General features: G+C 43.0%; 1 protein-coding gene across 2 annotated transcripts in view; it reads left to right on the top strand.

Moving 5' to 3' along the window:
• The window catches only part of LOC141132687 (solute carrier organic anion transporter family member 1C1-like), a 243090-nt gene that overhangs the window by 34170 nt on the left and 184877 nt on the right, over positions 1–24043 (top strand). The gene's annotated exons all lie outside the window — the stretch shown is intronic.

A 24043-nucleotide genomic window follows, 5' to 3' on the forward strand; every position in this document is an offset into this window, starting at 1 on the left:
ACCTCTGGCTTTTATAACTGCTTGCAGTCTCTGAGGCATTGACTTAATGAATGATAAACAGTACTCTTCATCAATCTGGCTCCAGCCTTCTCTGATTGCTGTTGCCAAATCATCTTTGCAGGTTGGAGCCTTGTCATGGACCATTTTCTTTAACTTCCACCACAGATTTTCAATTGGATTGAGATCCGGACTGTTTGCAGGCCATGACATTGACCTTATGAGTCTTTCTTCAAGGAATTTTTCCACAGTTTTTGCTCTATGGCAAGATGCATTATCATCTTGATAAATTATTTCATCATCCCCAAACATCTTTTCAATAGATGGGATAAGAAAAGTGTCCAAAATTTCAATGTAAACCTGTGCATTTATTGAAGATTTAATGACAGCCATCTCCCCAGTGCCTTTACCTGACATGCAGCCCCATTTCATAATTGACTGTGGAAATTTGCATGTTTTCTTCAGACAGTCGTCTGCATAAATCTCATTGGAACGGCACCAAACAAAAGTTCCAGCATCATCACCTTGCCCAATGCAGATTCGAGATTCATCACTGAATATGACTTTCATCCAATCATCCACAGTCCACGATTGCCTTTCCTTAGCCCATTGTAACCTTGTTTTTTTGTGTTTAGGTGTTAGAGATGGCTTTCTTTTAGCTTTTCTGTATGTAAATCCCATTTCCTTTAGGCGGTTTCTTACAGTTCGGTCACAGATGTTGACTCCAGTTTCCTCCCATTTGTTCCTCATTTGTTTTGTTGTAAATTTTCTGTTTTCAAGGCATATTGCTTTAACTTTTCTGTCTTGACGCTTTGATGTCTTCCTTGGTCTACCAGTATGCTTGCCTTTAACCACCTTCCCATGTTGTTTGTATTTGTTCCATGTTTTAGACACAGCCGACTGTGAACAACCAACATCTTGTGCAACACTGCGTGATGATTTACCCTCTTTACCTACATACTAACAAGCAGATTTAATCTGATGCAGGTGTTAGTGTTTGTAATGAAAATTTACAGGGTGATTCCATAATTTTTTCCCTGTGCTTGTTCTATAAATCTAACTGTTACTGGCCACCACAATTATTTTTCTTGATTTCTTTTAGTGTTTCTTAAAGCCAGAAAGTTGCCATTTGAAATGCCTTTAGTTTTTGGCCATGTCTGTGATCTGCTTTTTTCTACAACAATAAACAACTGAAGGAACATCCTCAGGGACTGGTGATTCCATAATTTTTGCCAGGGGTTGTATCTGCACCCTCAATGTATTGGTTTGTAGGCCCATTTCCAGGCCTGCCTGTAAAAACTCCAACACCTGCGCTTCCCGAGGCGCCAGAGGATTGAATCCTTTGGGTTTTGAAAAGGCGTCAAATCTATCCCATGTTCTAGAATAAGTTTTGTTAGTTGTTGCTACCCTTGCTTTTAACAAGGTTTTGATGACCGAGGCCGAACAGCCTGCGTTTCCTAGTCTCTGCCTTTCAGACTCCAAGCTGCCAGATGAAGCTTGGCAGGGTTCCTGTGCCACACTTGACCTTGTTGGAGGAGGCTTGGTATTTCTGGTAATGGGATCGGGGTTCCATTGCCAAGGCTTGGAGTAATGGGAACCATGGTCTGCATGGCCACATAGGTATGACTGCTATCACCGTTCCTGGATGGTTGCGTATTCTGTTCAGTAGTCTGGGAATTATCGCTATTGGTGGAAATGCGTATGCCAGTGTGCAGATCCATTTGAAGCCGAGTGCATGCACTGCTTCCACCTGCGGAAACTTCACCCTTGCCAGGAATCATCTGCATTTGCTGTTGGTCTGAGATGCCATTAAGTCGAGGTCTGGTTGACCCCACTGATCACAAATCCATTAAGACTGTCTGGTCTAGTGCCCACTCGTTGTTGTCCAATTTTTTCCAGCTCAGTGTATCTGCTAGATAGTTCTGTAGGGCCAGAATGTATACAAATGTTAGATTTGTTAAGTTCTGTAGTGCCCAATTCATGATTGGTGCGACTTCCGTTAGGATTGCTTGACTCTGCATTCCTCCCTGATGTGTATATACGCTACCGCTGCCTTGTTGTCCATTTTAAGTGTGACACTGGCCCCTCTTATCTGATCCTGGAATGCCTTCAGTGCTTGGAAGGCTGCCCTTAACTCTATTATGTTGGAGACCTCTTTCTTCTTGTTTTCCCATCGGCCTTGGGCTAGGTGCCCGCTGCAGTGTGCTCCACAGCCCATCGCCGATGCATCCGACGTGACTATTATTGGCGCTGGTGGATTGAGTTGGTGACAGTTCGCTAAATTGGTCGGCTTCCGCCCGCAATTGAGGGACAACCTGATCTGCTGATTAGTGGATCGGCACCTCCACTGTTTCAAGAATCCAACTTGAAATGTCCTCATCCGCCAATATCCTCACTTTATCATTGGGATTGTGGCTGCTAACTATCCTAGTAGTCTGAGGCAGTGAAATGCCAAGATGTATGATTGAGCTGCTCTTCCCTCTAGTCGGGAGATTAACGTTGTAGCCTTCTCTGGAGGGAGTTCCACCGTGTTTCTCTTGGTGTCCAGAATGGCCCCCAAAAATAACATTCTTCGTGTGGGTATTGGTTGACTCTTCTGCCAATTGATAATCCAACCTAGACTTAACAAGGTTCTGACTAGGACCTCCCGATGTTCCTTTAAGACTTGAGGTGTTCACGCTACTAGTAGGACGTCGTCCAAGTAATGGAACACACGCAGGCCTTGCTTGTGTAATTTGGCTATGGTCGGGAGTAGCACCTTGGAAAATGTTCTTGGAGAGGTGGATAGGCCAAATGGTAAGCACACAAACTGAAAGTGGTAGTCCATTATCGCAAAGCGCAAATATTTGTGCCATTGTTGATGGATCGGAACATGTAGATAAGTGTCCTTCAAGTCCAAGGACAACATCCCCTCCCCTTGGCTGATGGCTTGTATGATTGATCATAGAGATTCCATTCGGAATTTCTGCACCCCTATGTACTGGTTCAATTCTCAAGGAGATCTAATACCGGCCTTAGATCGCCTGTTTTTTTCTTGATTAAGAAAGGAGGAGACTAGAATCCCTGGTATCCTTCTCGGTCCGGTACTGGTTCTATGGCTCTTTTCTGTAATAGTATTTGAACATATTCGAGAACTATTTGTGTTTTGTGTTGGCATCGGGGAAGTTTTGTGCGGGTAAACCGGGGTAGATCTGAAGGATTCAGAAATTCCCAAGGATGGCCCTCCTGAATTATTTCCATGACCCAAGTGTCCTGGATCTGCTCCGTCCAAACTTGCGCATAGTGGAGCAGTCGGGTACCAACCAGGCCAGTTTGGGTGGAGGGATCCTCAAAAAGGTTTCTGCGTTGTGCTTTGTTTAGCTTTGTTCACCCGTGTTACTGATGTTTGAGGGTTTCTCCAACTTCTTCTGACGTTTCTGTTTGCTCCAAATGACCTTCTGTCTCTTGGTTTATTTATAAATTGTCTTCTTTCTGGTTGTCGCTGACGTCTGGTTTTCAGGTCTTGCGGAATCAACCCTAACTTACCCCCTGTTACTTTCAAGATAGCAGCTTCTAGTTTGTTACCTAAAAAGGCTTTTCCATCCAAAGGGAATACGGCACCAATTGGTTTTCGATGATCTGTCTGCCATCCAAGGCTTGAGCCATAACGCTCTCCTCGCCATTACTGATGACAACTAGGGATGACCCGAACACCCCCCGGTTCGGTTCGCACCAGAACCTGCGAACGGACCGAAAGTTCGCACGAACGTTAGAACCCCATTGATGTCTATGGGACTCGAACGTTCGAAATCAAAAGTGCTCATTTTAAAAACTAATTTGCATGGTATTGTCCTAAAAAGGGTTTGGGGACCCGGGTCCTACCCCAGGGGACATGTATCAATGCAAAAAAAACTTTTAAAAACGGCCGTTTTTTCGGGAGCAGTGATTTTAATGATGCTTAAAGTAAAAAAAAAAAAGTGAAATATTCCTTTAAATATCGTACCTGAGGGGTGTCTATAGTATGCCTGTAAAGTGACGCGTGTTTCCCGTGTTTAGAACAGTCCCTGCACCAAATGTCATTTTTAAAGGAAAAAATCTCATTTAAAACTGCTTGCAGGTTTAATGTAATGTCGGGTCCTGGCAATATGGATGAAAATCAGTGAGACAAACGGCATGGGTACCCCCCAGTCCATTACCAGGCCCTTTGGGTCTTGTATGGATATTAAGGGGAACCCCACACCCAAATTAAAATAAGGAAAGGTGTGGGGTCACCAGGCCCTATATACTCTGAACAGCAGTATACAGGCGGTGCAAACAAGACAGGGACTGTAGGTTTGTTGTTAAGTAGAATCTCTTTGTAATTTTGAATGGGTACATTTTTAACGTGTTTAGCTCCAGCCAAAAAATCTTTTTTAAGCTTTTTGGAAAACATAGGGAAGGGTTATCACCCCTGTGACATTTGTTTTGCTGTCTTTCCTCCTCTTCAGAAGATTTCACCTCACTTTTGGTCCCAATGGATTGGAAAGCATCAGTGGAAAGGAGAAATGTTTTTCCCATATTAACTCTTACAGGAGAGAATTTCCCTTCCTAGGGGTAGATTTCATCTCACTTCCTGTTGTCTCCTTCCGTTTGCAAGTAGGAGTCATTTGTAAGTTAGTTGTTTGAAAGTAGGGTCCTGCCCTATATACTCAGCATAAATTTGGGCCTTAGGTGTTGCTGTGGCCACAACACTGTAAGCCCTCACAGGGCCCTGCTGTGAAATATTAGATCAAGAATTGTAATTACATGCCCCTGTTGAACAGGAGCTGAAAAATTAGGCCTTAGGCACTGGTGCTGGTGCCACAACACTGCAACCCCTCACAGACACTCTAGTTGGAATGCAGGAACGAGCCCTGCTGCAAAGTATTACATCAAAAATTGTAATTACACGCCCCTGTTAAACAGGGGCTGAAAAATTGTGCCTTAGGCACTGGTGGTGGCGCCCAGAACCAAAAATGTTCTTACAAGCTATCAGCGTGATGATTGAGGAGGAAGAGGATAATTACTCAGGGATAGTCACTCAGCATCAGCATAGGCAGTCTTTGAAGGGATCTGAGATTTCAAAAAAAATTATTCGGTTACATCAGCATCAGGTGCTTGGTAGCTGGTGGTGATCCAAGACTGATTCATTTTTATGAAGGTCAGTCGATCGACCGAGTCAGTGGACAGACGCACCCTGTGATCGGTTACCACGCCTCCAGCAGCACTGAATGTGCGTTCCGAAAGAACGCTGGATGCAGGACAGGCCAGTAGCTCAATTGCATACTGTGCAAGCTCTGGCCAGTGATCCATCCTCAAGACCCAGTAACCCAGAGGATTTTCGGTGGGAAAGGTGTCCAAGTCTGACCTTGCCCCTAGGTATTCCTGCACCATGTAAAACAGACGCTGGCGATGGTTGCTGGAACCGATCATACCTTGGGGCTGCGGACCAAAAAATTGTCTGAACGCATCGGTCAGACGGCCACCTTCTCCACCGCTCCTTCTTTGACTGACCGAAGCCTCAGCAACACGTTGTCCAGAAACAGGAGTTTGTAACCTCCCAGTCTCTGGGAACGCGTTGCACAGACCTTTCTGCAAGGCCTCCCGAAGATGTTTCATCCTCTGCTCCCTCTGCGATGGCAAGATAAGGTCCGCAACCTTACCCTTGTAACGTGGATCAAGGAGGGTTGCCAGCCAGTATTGGTCCTTCTCCTTGATACCACGAATACGAGGATCCTTACGCAGGCTTTGCAGGATCAGGGAGGCCATGCAGCGTAGGTTTGCTGAGGCATTCGGTCCGGAGTCCTCTGGGTCACTAAGGACGACATGTTCCGCAGCCACCTCCTCCCAGCCACGTACAAGTCCATGTGTTTCTTGGGACTGATCCCTTAAAGACTGCTGCTGATGCTGAGTGCCAGGCTCCACCTCCATACTGACACAATCTTCCTCCTCCTCCTCCTCCTCCTCTTCCTGTGTGATCGGCGGGCACGCAGGAACACTGTCTGGATAAAGGGGGCCTTGAGAGCTAAGGAAGTCCTCCTCTTCCTGCCTCTGTTCTGCCTCAAGTGCCCTGTCCATTATTCCACGCAGCGTGTGCTCCAACAGGTGGACAAGGGGGACAGTGTCACTGATGCATGCACTGTCACTGCTCACCATCCTCGTGGCCTCCTCAAATGGTGACAGGACAGTGCATGCATCCCTGATCATGGCCCACTGGCGTGGGGAAAAAAAACCAAGCTCCCCTGACCCTGTCCTGGTGCCATAGTCGCACAGGTACTCATTGATGGCCCTCTGCTGCGTGTGCAGCCGCTGCAGCATGGCCAACGTTGAGTTCCACCTGGTGGGCATGTCACAGATTAGGCGGTTCTTGGGCAGGTTAAACTCCTTTTTGGAGGTCCGTCAGCCGAGCACTGGCATTATATGACCGGCGGAAATGCACACAGACTTTCCTGGCCTGCCTCAGGACATCCTGTAAGCCCGGGTACCTGCCCAAGAACCGCTGCACCACCAAGTTAAGGACGTGAGCCAAACAGGGCACATGGGTCATTTGTCCCTGTCGGAGGGCAGAGAGGAGGTTGGTGCCATTGTCGCAAACCACCATTCCTGCCTTAAGTTGGCGTGGCGTCAACCACCTCTGAACCTGCCCCTGCAGAGCTGACAGAACCTCTGCCCCAGTGTGGCTCCTGTCCCCCAAGCACACCAGCTCAAGCACCGCATGGCATCTTTTGGCCTGCGTACTTGCGTAGCCCCTTGAACGACTACGGAGCACCGCTGGTTCCGAGGAAGAGGCCATGGAGGAAGAAGAAGAGGAGGGGGTGGAGGAGAGAGGTGTGTCACAATCATTAGCATTTTGGAGGCGTGGTGGCGGAACAACCTCCAACACTACTGCACCTTGTCCTGCATCCTTCCCAGCTGCCAGCAGAGTCACCCAATGCGCCGTGAAACTTAGGTAACGTCCCTGTCCATGCCTGCTGGACCATGAGTCAGCGGTAATATGCACCTTACCACTGACCGCCCTGTCCAGCGAGGCATGGACATTGCCTTCCACATGCTGGTAGAGAGCCGGAATCGCCTTCCGTGAGAAAAAGTGGCGTTTGGGTACCTGCCACTGAGGAACCGCACATTCCACAAACTCACGGAAGGGGGCAGAGTCTACCAACTGAAAAGGCAGCAGTTGAAGTGCTAGCAATTTTGCCAAGCTAGCATTCAACCGCTGGGCATGTGGATGGCTGGGAGCAAACTTCTTTCGGCGGTGCAGCAGCTGGGGCAGGGAAATTTGCCTGGTACAATCTGACGTCGGTGTACCAAAATCAGATTGCCCACAAGTACTTGGCTGTGACACACCTAATTCTACACCTTCATTCCTCTCAGTGCAGGTCTCAGAGAGGACTGAAGGTCTAGTGGGGTTGGAAATCTCAGCTGATGAGGAGCAAGGAGAGGTCCTCTGTGTTCTTTGGTGTGGGTCTTTTAGATACGCTTGCCAACGAACTGCATGGCAGGTCAACATATGTCTGGTCAAGCATGTGGTACCCAAGCGGGAGATGTTTTGGCCACGCGAGATACGCTTGAGACATATGTTGCAAATAGCAGCGGTGCGATCTGATGCACTCGTCTCAAAAAAGGCCCACACCAAAGAACTTTTTGAATAACGCGCAGAGACTGCAGCGCCCTGCACATGTGGAGCTTTGGGGTGTGATGCAGTCAATGTGCTGCCCTTAGGCTGGCCCCTGGAGGGCATCCTGCCTCGTTGGTGATGTGCCGCCTCCTCCTCCTCTCTCCTATCAGGCACCCACTTTGAGTCAGTGACCTCATCATCCCCTCCCTCCTCATCACTGGAGCAAACCTGGCAGTATGCTGCAGCAGGGGGAGCATGACTGCCAGATTGCTGTCCTTCTTGGGCACCCCCTCTGTCCGTGCTCATGTTACTGCCTTCATCGAGCTCAGTATCATCATCAGAGCCTTCCAAACGCTGGGCATCCTCCTGGAGCATGTACCCAACACTGTGGTCAAACAGTTCGAGGGACTCCTCAGGAGGACATGGTGGGGCTAGGGAAGGAGTCACTGATGACATTGAGCCGACGGAAGAGGCCGCTGCTTTGCCAGACAAAGTACCCTGGGCATGGGTGAGAGAGGATGAGGAGGATGAGGACGGCTTGGTCATCCACTCGACCAAGTCTTCCGCATGTTGCGGCTCAACATGGCCAGCTGCCGAAAAAAAGGCCAAGCGTGTCCCATGGCCACGTGCTGATGAGGATGCACCGTCTCCACGACCAGCACTAGACACAGAGCCTTCTTGCCCTCTCTTATTGGCTTGTGACTGTCTGCCTCTCCTTCTTGGCCTTCCAGACATACTAATGGCCTGTAGCTGCACTAAGCTGGGATATATATATATATATATATATATATATGTACTGATACTGCAGCTAGCAAAATCAACTGCCTGCCTGTAGTATGAGAACACCACCAACCTTCTACAGGTAGCTTTAGCTGAACACTGTGAGGTGGACGCACCCCACTAACTTGTAGGTTTAGCTGAACACTGTGAGCAGGACGCACTGCACTAACTGTAAATAGTCTAGCTGCCTGACTGTGGTACTAATAGGATCAAAAGAACACCAGCAATTTTCTTCAGGTAGCTGTATTTACTGTAACAAGACAAGCCTGCCTGTCAGTAAGAAGATAACAGAAACGGATCTAGCTGAACACTGTGAGCAGGACGCACCCCACTAGCTTGTAGGTTTAGCTGAACACTGTGAGGTGGACGCACCCCACTAACTTGTAGGTTTAGCTGAACACTGTGAGCAGGACACACCCCACTAACTTGTAGGTTTAGCAGAACACTGTGAGCAGGACGCACTGCACTAACTGTAAATAGTCTAGCTGCCTGACTGTGGTACTAATAGGATCAAAAGAACACCAGCAATTTTCTTCAGGTAGCTGTATTTACTGTAACAAGACAAGCCTGCCTGTCAGTAAGAAGATAACAGAAACGGATCTAGCTGAACACTGTGAGCAGGACGCACCCCACTAGCTTGTAGGTTTAGCTGAACACTGTGAGGTGGACGCACCCCACTAACTTGTAGGCTTAGCTGAACACTGTGAGCAGGACGCACCCCACTAACTTGTAGGTTTAGCAGAACACTGTGAGCAGGACGCTCTGCACTAAATGTAAATAGTCTAGCTGCCTGACTGTGGTACTAATAGGATCAAAAGAACACCAGTAATTTTCTTCAGGTAGCTTTATATACTGTAACAAGACAAGCCTGCCTGTCAGTAAGAAGAGAACAGGAACGGATCTAGCTGAACACTGTGAGCAGGACGCACTGCACTAAATGTAAATAGTCTAGCTGCCTGACTGTGGTACTAATAGGATCAAAAGAACACCAGTAATTTTCTTCAAAATACTGTAACAAGACAAGCCTGCCTGTCAGTAAGAAGATAACAGGAACGGATCTAGTCTAGAAGATAACAGGAACGGATCTAGCTGAACACTGTGAGCAGGACGCACTGCACTAAATGTAAATAGTCTAGAAGATAACAGGAACGGATCTAGCTGAACACTGTGAGCAGGACGCACTGCACTAAATGTAAATAGTCTAGAAGATAACAGGAACGGATCTAGCTGAACACTGTGAGCAGGACACACGGCACTAAATGTAAATAGTCTAGAATTTAACAGGAACGGATCTAGCTGAACACTGTGAGCAGGATGCACTGCACTAAATGTAAATAGTCTAGAATTTAACAGGAACGGATCTAGCTGAACACTGTGAGCAGGACGCACTGCACTAAATGTAATTAGTCTAGAAGATAACAGGAACGGATTTAGCTGAACACTGTGAGCAGGACACACTGCACTAAATGTAAATAGTCTAGAAGATAACAGGAACGGATCTAGCTGAACACTGTGAGCAGGACACACTGCACTAAATGTAAATAGTCTAGAATTTAACAGGAACGGATCTAGCTGAACACTGTGAGCAGGACGCACTGCACTAAATGTAAATAGTCTAGAATTTAACAGGAACGGATCTAGCTGAACACTGTGAGCAGGACGCACTGCACTAAATGTAAATAGTCTAGAAGATAACAGGAACGGATCTAGCTGAACACTGTGAGCAGGACGCACTGCACTAAATGTAAATAGTCTAGAAGATAACAGGAACGGATCTAGCTAAACTGAATACAGTGTGTATATATATATATATATATATATATATATATATATATGCAACACCTGGGATGCATATATATACACAATACACTGTAAGTGCAGCTAACTGACTGACTGTTCTGCCTAATCTATCTAACTCAAATCAAATGACACTGTCTCTCTGTCTATCTCTTTCAACGCCGGAACACACACTACACAGGGCCGCCGTGCAGGCGGCCTTATATAGTGTGGGGCGTGTACTAAATCCCCTGAGCCATAATTGGCCAAAGCCTCCTTGGCTTTGGCCAATTACGGCTCTCTGTTAAGGCGGCGCTGTGATTGGCCAAGCATGCGGGTCATAATGCATGCTTGGCCAATCATCAGCAAGCAATGCACTGCGATACATTTTACTAAATGTAAATAGTCTAGAAGATAACAGGAACGGATCTAGCTGAACACTGTGAGCAGGACGCACTGCACTAAATGTAAATAGTCTAGCTGCCTGACTGTGGTACTAATAGGATCAAAAGAACACCAGTAATTTTCTTCAAAATACTGTAACAAGACAAGCCTGCCTGTCAGTAAGAAGATAACAGGAACGGATCTAGCTGAACACTGTGAGCATGACGCACTGCACTAAATGTAAATAGTCTAGCTGCCTGACTGTGGTACTAATAGGATCAAAAGAACACCAGTAATTTTCTTCAAAATACTGTAACAAGACAAGCCTGCCTGTCAGTAAGAAGATAACAGGAATGGATCTAGCTGAACACTGTGAGCAGGACGCACTGCACTAAATGTAAATAGTCTAGAAGATAACAGAAACGGATCTAGCTGAACACTGTGAGCAGGACACACTGCACTAAATGTAAATAGTCTAGAATTTAACAGGAACGGATCTAGCTGAACACTGTGAGCAGGACGCACTGCACTAAATATAAATAGTCTAGAAGATAACAGGAACGGATCTAGCTGAACACTGTGAGCAGGACGCACTGCACTAAATGTAAATAGTCTAGAAGATAACAGGAACGGATCTAGCTGAACACTGTGAGCAGGACACACTGCACTAAATGTAAATAGTCTAGAATTTAACAGGAACGGATCTAGCTGAACACTGTGAGCAGGACGCACTGCACTAAATGTAAATAGTCTAGAAGATAACAGGAACGGATCTAGCTGAACACTGTGAGCAGGACGCACTGCACTAAATGTAAATAGTCTAGAAGATAACAGGAACGGATTTAGCTGAACACTGTGAGCAGGACACACTGCACTAAATGTAAATAGTCTAGAATTTAACAGGAACGGATCTAGCTGAACACTGTGAGCAGGACGCACTGCACTAAATGTAAATAGTCTAGAAGATAACAGGAACGGATCTAGCTGAACACTGTGAGCAGGACGCACTGCACTAAATGTAAATAGTCTAGAAGATAACAGGAACGGATCTAGCTAAACTGAATACAGTGTATATATATATATATATATATATATATATGCAACACCTGGGATGCATATATATACACAATACACTGTAAGTGCAGCTAACTGACTGACTGTTCTGCCTAATCTATCTAACTCAAATCAAATGACACTGTCTCTCTGTCTATCTCTTTCAACGCCGGAACACACACTACACAGGGCCGCCGTGCAGGCGGCCTTATATAGTGTGGGGCGTGTACTAAATCCCCTGAGCCATAATTGGCCAAAGCCTCCTTGGCTTTGGCCAATTACGGCTCTCTGTTAAGGCGGCGCTGTGATTGGCCAAGCATGCGGGTCATAATGCATGCTTGGCCAATCATCAGCAAGCAATGCACTGCGATGCCGCAGTGAATTATGGGCCGTGATGCGCCACACGAATTTGGCGCGAACGGCCCATATCGTTTGCAATTCGACAAATGATCGAACAGCCGATGTTCGAGTCGAACATGGGTTTGACTCGAACACGAAGCTCATCCCTAATGACAACATTATTCTGGCCACACTCCGCAGCATATCAATTGCAGCTTCGCCAAGGAAGTCGCCTGCCATCTTAATTTCGCCTAGTACCTTTGATACTAACGTGTTTCCTGTGTCTGTCGTCAGTTCTGCCTCCGCATTCTCTGCCCATGCTGTTATGGCTTTGGCCACTTATGTTAATGCCAGTGCTGGCTTACAGGCACTCCCTGCGACCGTATAGACTTTCTTTAGTTCTGTCTATCTTCCTTTCTGACACGTCCTTAAAGGAGACTGCATCATCCATCGGCAGTGTAACGTGCCTAGCTAGTCTGATGACAGCTGCGTCCACTAATGGTGGTTCTTCCCATGCTTGGATTTCCTCCTCCTTGAAGGGGTACATTTTCTCAAACCTGTTTGATAGAGATGGCTTTCTGTCAACTTTCTTCCACTCGTCATAGACAACCTCCCTTACTTCCTTGATCAAGGGAAATGAGAGTATTGTCTTTTTTAATTGAGGATAATATTTCCTGGATTTCGCAGGTTGTGCGATTTCCTCCTCTCTTATTGCCCTTACCAGTGGTTGTACTAGAGCAAAGCCAGCAAATGACTCTTCTCCTGCCAGAGATTCATCCTCTGAGCCTGACGCTAGTGAAGGTTCTCTTGTGGTATTTCTCTGTGCTAATGATGGGCTGGACACTGTCCCCGGCTGTGTAAGCTTGCTTTACACTTCCTGCAGGGAGTCTCGTACTGTCTGTTTATTACAATCATGTCAGCCTTTTCTGTCTCCTTATCTCTTGTGGCTTCCAGCAGGCATGCCCGGCATAAAAACTTTTGGGGTAACGCCTTAAAACCGCATCCTAGACATTGGCCCTTTGTATCTTCCTCAGCCTGCGCATCCTCCATTCTATGCCGGCTCTCTTGGCGGGTCTTTGAATGGGTTGTTGCTGAGCTTGGGCTTCTGTCTGTCCTCTTTGAGAAACGGTATTGGCTGTGAGGGCTGCAAAGATTTAAATTTGATTAGCCCAAGTGCTCTCTTTTAACCACTTGCCTACCAGGCACTAACACCCCTTCCTGCCTAAGCCATTTTTCAGCTTTCAGCGCTGTCACACTTTGAATGACAATTGCGCTGTCATGCTACACTGTACCCAAACAAATTTTTTATCATTTTCTCAACACAAATAGAGCTTTCTTTTGGTGGTATTTAATCACTGCTGGGTTTATTTTTTTACAAAAAAAAAAAAAAGACCAAAAATTTTGAAAAAAAAATGGTTTTTACTTTTTTTTTTTCTGTCAGTAATTTTTCGCCTTCACTGATGTGTGCTGATGAGGCGACACTGATAGACTGAACTGGTGGGCATTGATGAGGTGGCACTTATGGGCACTAATGAGGCGGCACTTATGGGCACTGGTTAGGTGGCGCTGATGAGGAGGCACTAATATGCCGCATTTATGGGCATTGATAGGTAGCACTGATAGGTGGCACTGGTGGGCACTGATAGGCGGCACTGGCGGGCATTGATGGGTAGCACTGATAGGCGGCACTGATTGCCAGCACTAACTGGCATGGCTATGGGCACTGATTGGTGGCACTTGTGGGCACTGATTGCTGCCACTGGTGGGCACTGTATGCTGGTATTGGTGGGCGCTGTATTGTGACACTGTATTTCACTATTGTAATCAGGGCACTGATGATCAGTGCCCTGATTACATTCCTACATGTCCGCCTGTGAGGAGATGCTGCTGATCGGCTCTCCCCGCCACACACTCTGTCAGTGTGAGGCGAGGAGAGCCGATTACCGACATCTTCGTGTTTACATGTGACTGGCTGTGGACGCAGCTCTTTACACAGATCGGGGTCGCGCCATGTCCTAGCAACACGGCGCGGCCACGATCGCCACACTGCGCGCCCGTTTTGGGACACCGCCATATGACGGCGTCCCAGAACAAGAGCTGCACCACTCCGCTGTCATTTGACGGTGGGTGGACAGCAAGCAGTTAATGTATTTATTACTTACCTAACCCTCACCTTATATTGTGTGGCTGGTCTCTGGGAGAACTCATGTTGTTTCTGAGAAACTGCAATACATAGACATTTGTGCTATAGCTTCTAATACTGCTGCAACATTAGTAAGTTTTAGGAGTGTGTCTTACCTCTGTAGATGTAATGACCCATACACAGCACAAACAGGCAACCTGTTAGATAATGACATTTCAGTGCTTTGCTATGCAGTGTTATAGTTCAATATTGTTGTATATATTGTAATATGTTCACCGATTTATGTGGGACATTATATTATTATATGTATGTACACATACAGTCAATATTGACCAGGCCAGAATTCAATTGACAATGGTTGATTTGTCCAACTGAATTTTAACATAGCAAGGGGACAGCTGAAGACCCTTTGATGTGTTAATCTTATGCAAGTCTATTTGAACATTTCAAAGGGTGTTCAGGTGGTATCTGTTAATCTAATCTAATTACACTTATCTAAGGGGACTTGTTGATGTTGATATGCGGGAGTGCAAATTGGGGCGGTTTATGACTGCAGCTGTTCACGGCTGGGAGTTGTGGTCTGTCTGAAAGACTGAAGCAAATAAAAGTCCTAAATTGAAACGGCCAATCAAATTGCTCAGCCATTCAGTGTCTAGTGAATATAACATGGCATTCAGTCTATAGTTTTGTTTAGGCTTGTCTGTGTATGAAGACACAGACCTAGGAACATGAGACTCTGAATGATATACTCTGCTGGATATTTTTGTCATCTGTGGACTTTAGGCTTTGTTCTGTGTTGGAAGTCAATAAAGTGCATCTCTCTGGAAGAATTGGGTTGCTGCGGAAGAGTACTTACTAATATACTACTATCCACACTATATATTTTATATCACTACATTGGTGCCGTTCAAGTGACCAGAAGAGCATTTTCGGACTTAGTAACAGAAGTCGGTGGTGACAACAATCCTGTGAGGTGGACAGAAGTCTGATGAAGAACCAAGAGCTGTGCTGTGACTCTAATGTCTGGTTGTGACATAAGAGAGTCTGATCTACGAAATTAAACAAGTTGGGAACCCCAGAATTATTCTCTGGAGACTGGAAACAACAAAAAAGGACTGTGTCGTGTACCAGAAGACCTGAACTGGAAGTTGAAGGAGTAACTAATGCGGTGAGTAAAATTTTTCCTTTTTTAAAAAAAATATTAGTAATGTAGTCAAAATGTTTACTCAGTGTGAAGCTAGTGTCGGTTCTGATAAAGTTAACAGATGGGTATTAAAATGTATTAAGCGCCATGGCAGTCCTTATGAAATTCCAGAAAAATGTAAGCAGACATGGACGATGATGAAGGAATTTTTAGAGAAAAATGTTTTTGATAACAAAATTTCAGAAAGTAAAAGAAAAGGTTGTAATATACAGGGCTTATTATCTTGCTGTTTAACAATGGAAAGTTCTTTGAAGGGTAAGGTTGAGAAAATTACCCAGTTACAGAAGGCAGTTGATAATAGCAACAATGTTTGTGAGAGGGTACAAAACCAATCAGACACCGAGACAGTAAATTTAAAATTGCATGCATTTACCATTGGGGGAGCTTTGCTTGAGAAATCTAAATGTTGTGATGAATTATCAGAGGAAAATGAGAGATTAAAATTAAGAATTATGGAATTAGAGAAGAGATCTCAAGAATGCAGATATGCATCAAATCTTGGATTCCGCAGTCTGCAGCAAAATACAGACACAGACTTTCTTTCAAATGAAACAGAACCTCATATTAAATCTGGTAATTCATTACCAGTTGCCCCCACTGTGACTACCACAGTTTACAACAACAATTATAATAATACAGGTGAAGTTCAGCTTGTAATGAAGCCTTTGAAACCAAAAGAATTAGACGCAATTCTTAAAGAAATAGGAATGGTTCCATACCATGATTTAAACAGATTTTTAAAATGGTTTTGTGACGTGCAGCAGGTCAGAGATATGTACAATCTCAACCCATCTGACTTAGAAAGAGTTTTGCAACATTCTGTAGGAAATGGTCTTTGGATGAGAATTAAACAGATCTGTATTCAGACTCTGAGGACAAGGGACATATTACTGGAATTATTATGTGTTTTGTATGGTGTACGTTCTGATGTTACTCTTCATGGGAAGATCCAACAAATGCAAAATGAATCTCCATATGAATTGTCACACAGGATAGCAACTATTATGGAATTATTCGTCAGTAATAATCTTGCATTTGAGCGTGGTGGCTTGATGCATATGAGTATGTTTCTAGATGCGTTGCATGAAGATATCAAACAAAATATTTTATTAGTTACCCCAAATCCTCATGATTTAAAAGACATATTGTTGAGAGCAGACCATTTATGGAGAAAGTCAAATGAGCAGGCTGTCAAAATTGATTTAGCCACATTGTTTAGGACAAATATTGAACATAAAGATCAGAAGATAATATCCTATAACACCCAGAGAGGAGACACCGGGTCAAATATAGGTTATATTAATATGAAAAACAGAGCTGACCAAAATAATAATAATAGGAAAATGTCCAAGACTTGGATACCGTTTTCTCAGTTAAAACAGAAATATGACCACCTGAAGATTGAGTATGACAAGATGAGAGGGGAACGTGATAAATTATTAGAGCAGTTGAAATGGGTACAAGATGTACATTCTCCAGATCTGTTTTTGAATGCAAATGACACTTCTCTAGCAGTGGGGGTGAATTAGCTTCAAACTGTAAACGTGTAAATAGTGTTTTGTTTTAACTTCAAACAACGTTTAAGGACCTTGCTAATTAGTTTTGTTGGAGAGTTTTTTGTCTTTCAGATATTGACAATTAAATGACGGTGAATAGCAGAAGCACAGTCTGAAATTGCTGGCTAGTGGGGGAGAATTATGGGAGAAATGCTGAATAGACAACAAGGAATTATAAAGCATTCATGGACTCTCTCGAAATTCATCAAACAATGGATCTTTTTTTCTTTTTTCTTCAACACCCTAACTTTTAATTTTTCTCCCTTTTTTGCTTTTCATTTTTTATTTTATTTGTTTTATTTCTTGAACTTTATCTTATAACCAAAGAGAAGCATTTAAACCTAAAATAATTTTCATAACATCTGTACATATTACATAATGCGTATTGATCAATATATTTGACATCTAAGGTGAGATGCTGCACAATGGCTTGGCATAGCATAAATGATAGTATGTTGGGTGGTTTTCCTAAATTTATGAGGGGTGAGTGAAATTCATCACTCCAGTCATGATTTGAAACTTTGTTGAATCAGTTGTTTATAATATACTAAAGGCTATGACATATATGGTTGAAAAAAGACCTTTCTACCTTTCATGGTGAGGATACTGGCAAGAATTTCCACTGCCGCTTTGTCTGGATAGAAGATCTGATAAACACTGATGTCAAGCTGATGCTATCTGAACCATTGTGTGGGGGTATATGTATATCTTGCTATACCGTTCAGGTTGAATTAAGGACTGAATGATCCAAGTAACTGCTCTATTGAAGGCAATGAGGAGTCGGCCTACAGCAATTTACAAAAGAAAATTGTGGCTGGCAATCAACAAATTCAGGTACTTGACAGGTACACAACAGGACATCATTGCTCAAATAGGAAATAAGCAGATGTGAACTGTAAAATGCTTGCAAGATGGACTCATGAATGTCAAGTGCAAGGAAATAGTTTGCAGCACAGTTTTTACTGCCGTATCCAAACCTTTTGACCTTGAAAGTGAGTGCTGGTACATTGATGGTTCTTCTTACCATAAAGATGAAAGTAGAATGTTTGTCTAAAAGCATCTTTAAAAATGGAAAGCTTGAACCTGGAGATGAGAGAATCCTGGACTTATGTGGATTGGAGCTCCCAGAGCATACCAAGTTTACTTTCAGTGAGATGGTGAGAGATGTGAGGAAGTCAGACCGAAGAATGGACTGTGACATCAGCTCATCTTTGCGCAATTTTCAAGATCTTGATGTGATATAATAAGGCCTAACAGCTATATGGGCCATGGACGTTTACCAAATCCTTATCCAGTCATGGTCTAAAGTTTTATATTATCTAATAACTGTTTCATGGGGATATTTTAGAGACTGGTGAAGAGAGATGTAACCAGTTTCAACTTCATATTTTATATGAGCCATTGTAAAGCATTCAGTACCTTAACTCGTAATGATATTTTTTGTTGTTTGATTTATGGGTCAGTTCTAGTAGTTAGAACTGACCCAAGTGGGGGTATATGTTGTAATATGTTCACCGATTTATGTGGGACATTATATTATTATATGTATGTACACATACAGGATGATTGACGATGGTTGATTTGTCCGAGCCAACTGAATTTTAACATAGCAAGGGGACAGCTGAAGTCCCTTTGATGTGTTAATCTTATGCAAGTCTATTTGAACATTTCAAAGGGTGTTCAGGTAGTATCTGTTAATCTAATCTAATTACACATATCTAAGGGGACTTGTTGATGTTGATATGCGGGAGTGCAAATTGGGGTGGTTTATGACTGCAGCTGTTCACGGCTGGGAGTTGTTGTCTGTCTGAAAGACTAAAGTATATAAAAGGCCTGAATGGAGACGGCCAATCAAATTGCTCAGCCATTCAATATCTAGTGAATATAACACGGTGTTCAGTCTATAGTTTTAGTTAGGCTTGTCTGTGTATTAAGACACAGACCTAAGAAATGGGACTCTGAATTATATACTCTGCTGGATATTTTTGTCATCTGTGGACTTTGTTCTTTGTTGGAAGTCAATAAAGTGCATCTCTCTGGAAGAATTGGGTTGCTGCGGAAGAGTACTTACTAATTAATTATCATACCCACGATACTACTATACTACATTGGGGCCGTGACCCGTTCTTTGAACATATTATATCACTACATTGGTGCCGTTCAAGTGACCAGAAGAGCATTTTCGGACTTAGTAACAGAAGTCGGTGGTGACAACAATCCTGTGAGGTGGACAGAAGTCTGATGAAGAACCAAGAGCTGTGCTGTGACTCTAATGTCTGGTTGTGACAAAAGAGAGTCTGATCTACAAAATTAAACAAGTTGGGAACCCCAGAATTATTCTCTGGAGACTGGAAACAACAAAAAAGGACTGTGTCGTGTACCAGAAGACCTGAACCAGAAGCTGAAGGAGTAACTAATGCGGTGAGTAAAATATTTTCTTTTTTTTTAAATTATTAGTAATATAGTCAAAATGCTTACTCAGCGTGAAGCTAGTGCCAGTTCTGATAAAGTTAACAGATGGGTATTAAAATGTATTAAACGCCATGGCGGTCCTTATGAAATTCCAGAAAAATGTAAGCAGACGTGGACAATGATGAAGGAATTTTTAGAGAAAAATATTTTTGATAGCAAAATTTCAGAAAGTAAAAGAAAAGGTTGTATTATACAGGGCTTATTATCTTGATATTTAACAATGGAAAGTTCTTTGAAGGGTAAGGTTGAGGAAATTGCGCAGTTACAGAAGGCAGTTGATAATAGCAACAATGTTTGTGAGAGGTTACAAAACCAATCAGACACCGAGACAGTAAATTTAAAATTGCATGCAGTTACCATTGGGGGAGCTTTGCTTGAGAAATCTAAACGTTGTGATGAATTATCAGAGGAAAATGACAGATTAAAATGAAGAATTATGGAATTGGAGAAGAGATCTCAAGAATGCAGATATGCACCAAATCTTGGATTCTGCAATCTGCAGCAAAATCTTCCGCAATCTACAGACACAATCTTTCTATCAAATGAAACAGAACCTCATATTAAATCTGATATTTCATTACCAGCCGCCCCCACTGTGACCACCACAGTTTATAACAATAATAATACAGGTGAAGTTCAGCTTGTAATGAAGGCTTTGAAACCAAAAGAATTAGACGCAATTCTTAAAGAAATAGGAATGGTTCCCTACCATGATTTAAACAGATTTTTAAAATGGTTTTGTGACGTGCAGCAGGTCAGAGATATGTACAATCTCAACCCATCTGACTTAGAAAGAGTTTTGCAACATTCTTTAGGAAGTGGTCTTTGGATCAGAATTAAACAGATCTGTATTCAGCCTCTGAGGACAAGGGACATATTACTGGAATTATTATGTGTTTTGTATGGTGTACGTTCTGATGTTACTATTCATGGGAAGATCCAACAAATGCAAAATGAATCTCCCTATGAATTGTCACACAGGATAGCAACTATTATGGAATTATTGGTCGGTAATAATCTTGCATTTGAGCGTGGTAGCTTGATACATGTGAGTATGTTTCTAGATGCGTTGCATGAAGATATCAAACAAAATATTTTATTAGTTACCCCAAATCCTCATGATTTAAAAGATGTATTGTTGAGAGCAGACCATTTATGGAGAAAGTCAAATGAGCAAGCTGTCAAAATTGATTTAGCCACATTGTTTAGGACAAATACTGAACCTAAAGATCAGAAGATGATAATATCCTACGATAACACCCAGAGAGGAGACACCGGGTCAAATATAGGTGATATTAATATGAAAAACAGAGCTGACCAAAATAATAATAAGAAAAGGTCAAAGAACTGGATACCATTTTCTCAGTTAAAACAGAAATATGAACACCTGAAGATTGAGTATGACAAGATGAGAGGGGAACGTGATAAATTATTAGAACACTTGAAGGGGGTACAAGATGTACGTTCTCCAGATCTGTTTTTGAATGCAGATGACACTTGTCTAGCAGTGGGGGTGAATTAGCTCCAAACTGTATATGTGTAAATAGTGCTTTGTTTTAACTTCAAACAACGTTTAAGGACCTTGCTAATGATTTTTTGTTGGAGAGTTTTGTCTTTCAGGTACCGCCGAAGATGCTTGCATGTGAATAGCAGAAGCACAGTCTGAAATTGCTGGCTAGTGGGGGAGAATTATGGGAGAAATGCTGAATAGACAACAAAGAATTATAAAGAATTCATCAAGCAATGGACCTTTTTTTTTCTTTTTTCTTCAACGCCCTAATTTTACATTTTTCTCCCTTTTCCTGATATATTTTGCTTTTCATTTTTTATTTTCTTTTTGTTTTATTTCTTGAACTTTATCTTAAAACCAAAGAGAAGCATTTAAACCTAAAATAATTTTCATAACATCTGTACATATTACATAATGCGTATTGATCAATCTAAGGTGAGATGCTGCACAATGGCTTGGCATAGCATAAATTATAGTATGTCGCGTGGTTTTCCTAAATTTATAAGGGGGCGAGTGAAATTCATCACTCCAGTCATGATTTTGAAACTTCGTTGATTCAGTTGTTTATAATATGCTAAAGGCTATGACATATATGGATGAAAAAGACCTTTCTACCTTTCATGGTGAAGATACTGGCAAGAATATCCACTGACGCTTTGTTTGGATAGAAGATCTGATAAACACTGATGTCAAGCTGATTCTATCTGAACCATCGTGTGGGGGTATATGTATATGTTGGTATACCATTCAGGTGGAATTATGGACTGAATGATCCAAGTAACTGCTCTATTGAAGGCAATGAGGGGTCGACCTACAGCAAATTACAAAAGCAAATTGTGGCTGTCAATCAACAAATTCTGGTACTTGACAGGTACACAACCCAGTCATCATTGTTCAAATAGGAAATGGAAAGAAGCAGATGTGAATTGTAAAATGCTTGTCAGATGGACTCATGAATGTCAAGTGCAAGGAAATAGTTTGCAGCACAGTTTTTACTACCGTATCCAAACCTTTTGACCAGTGAGTGCTGGTACATTGATGGTTCTTCTTACTATGAAGATGAAAGTAGAATGTTTGTGTAAAAGCATCTTTAAAAATGAAAAGCTTGAGCCTGGAGATGAGAATCCTGGACTTATGTGGATTGGAGCTCCCAGAGCATACCAAGTTTACTTTCAGTGAGATGGTGAGAGATGTGATGAAGTCAGACCGAAGAATGGACTGTGACATCAGCTTGTCTTTGTGCAATATTCAAGATCTTGATGTGATATAATAAGGCCTAACAGCTATATGGGCCACTGACGTTTACCAAATCCTTTTCCAGTCATGGTCTAAAAGTTATATTATCTAATAACTGTTTCATGGGGATATTTTAGAGGCTGGTGAAGAGAGATGTAACCAGTTTCAACTTTATATTTTATATGAGCCATTGTAAAGCATCCAGTACCTCAAATCGTAATGATATTTTTTGTTGTTTGATTTATGGGTCAGTTCTAGTAGTTAGAACCGACCCAAGTGGGGGTATATGTTGTATATGTTGTAATATGTTCACTGATTTATGTGGGGCATTATATTATTATATGTATGTACACATACAGTCAATATTGACCAGGCCAGAATTCAATTGACAATGGTTGATTTGTCCAACTGAATTTTAACATAGCAAGGGGACAGCTGAAGACCCTTTGATGTGTTAATCTTATGCAAGTCTATTTGAACATTTCAAAGGGTGTTCAGGTGGTATCTGTTAATCTAATCTAATTACACTTATCTAAGGGGACTTGTTGATGTTGATATGCGGGAGTGCAAATTGGGGCGGTTTATGACTGCAGCTGTTCACGGCTGGGAGTTGTTGTCTGTCTGAAAGACTGAAGCAAATAAAAGTCCTAAATTGAAACGGCCAATCAAATTGCTCAGCCATTTAGTGTCTAGTGAATATAACACGGCATTCAGTCTATAGTTTTGTTTAGGCTTGTCTGTGTATGAAGACACAGACCTAGGAACATGAGACTCTGAATGATATACTCTGCTGGATATTTTTGTCATCTGTGGACTTTGGACTTTGTTCTGTGTTGGAAGTCAATAAAGTGCATCTCTCTGGAAGAATTGGGTTGCTGCGGAAGAGTACTTACTAATTAATTATCATAACCACTATACTACTACTACGTATTATTATTAAATCACTACAAATATCTCTACTTATAAGTGCATGGGGGGAGGGTTTGTACCTCTCTCAGGTTTTCCCTGATTACTTACAGCTTCTCTCCTAGCGAACCGGAAGTTGGCCCGACGCCATCTTGGTACACCTCCGCCGACCGGAAGTCTGTTAACCGCCATTTTGGAAGAGGGTACTGCCCTCGTTTTTATGTCTCTGCTGTAGTTTGCTTTCTGGCCATTCAGTGTTTTTACCAGAAGGATGTCCTGTCTATGGAGTGAAGTGCCAGCAACTGGGGAACCATGCTGCCCAAGCATATGGGGGGGGGTCACGTCTTACCTGTCCCAGAGACCAGTATCCCGGCCCCTCCAGCACCTGGGTCTGGAGGGGGGGCTCCCTCGTATGGATGATTTACAACCGAACAGAGGGGCTTTGCTACAGGAAAGAGGCTGAACCTGTGCGGCTGGCCAGATGAACCTGGCAAGGTGAGGGAAAAATTTAAAAAACTTCTGTAGTTATAACTGTCTGAGCATTTGAGGATAAAAAGAGATTAATGCCGCTTAGGGGGAGGCTACTTATTTAAATATAGTGAACCAGTCCTGATTGGGTGAGAGGCGGAGCCTTTCCCATACATGTATGCTGTCATGCTTTGTGTCAGGAAACATTGATTGAGACTTCAGAGATCTAGTGGAGTCCATGCCTCAACAGGTCAGGGCTGTTTTGGCAGCCAAATTAAGTGGGTGGTCTATAAAGTTATGGCTAATTGGTGTATAAAACTTTGTGTTTTCTTACATGTATGATTTTCAATATCCTTCTCCTTCTCATGATTCTAATGTGCTATTTGGAATCATTGGATATGTGCTACCGTACTTTTACATTTTTGTGCCTGTTCTCTTCTCTGGCATTTAACTCTAAACACACAGGATCCCTGTTAAAGTCTTCAGTGATAAACCTGACCAGACCTAGAAAACAAATTGCAGAGGCAAAAACTACATTCATCCAGCCTAGTGCAGGGCGCTACATAAAATACACAGAAAAATAAGAAAGAAAAATTCCATCACAAAG

Source organism: Aquarana catesbeiana, linkage group LG03 (assembly GCF_042186555.1).
Source record: "Aquarana catesbeiana isolate 2022-GZ linkage group LG03, ASM4218655v1, whole genome shotgun sequence".
NCBI lineage: Eukaryota > Metazoa > Chordata > Amphibia > Anura > Ranidae > Aquarana > Aquarana catesbeiana.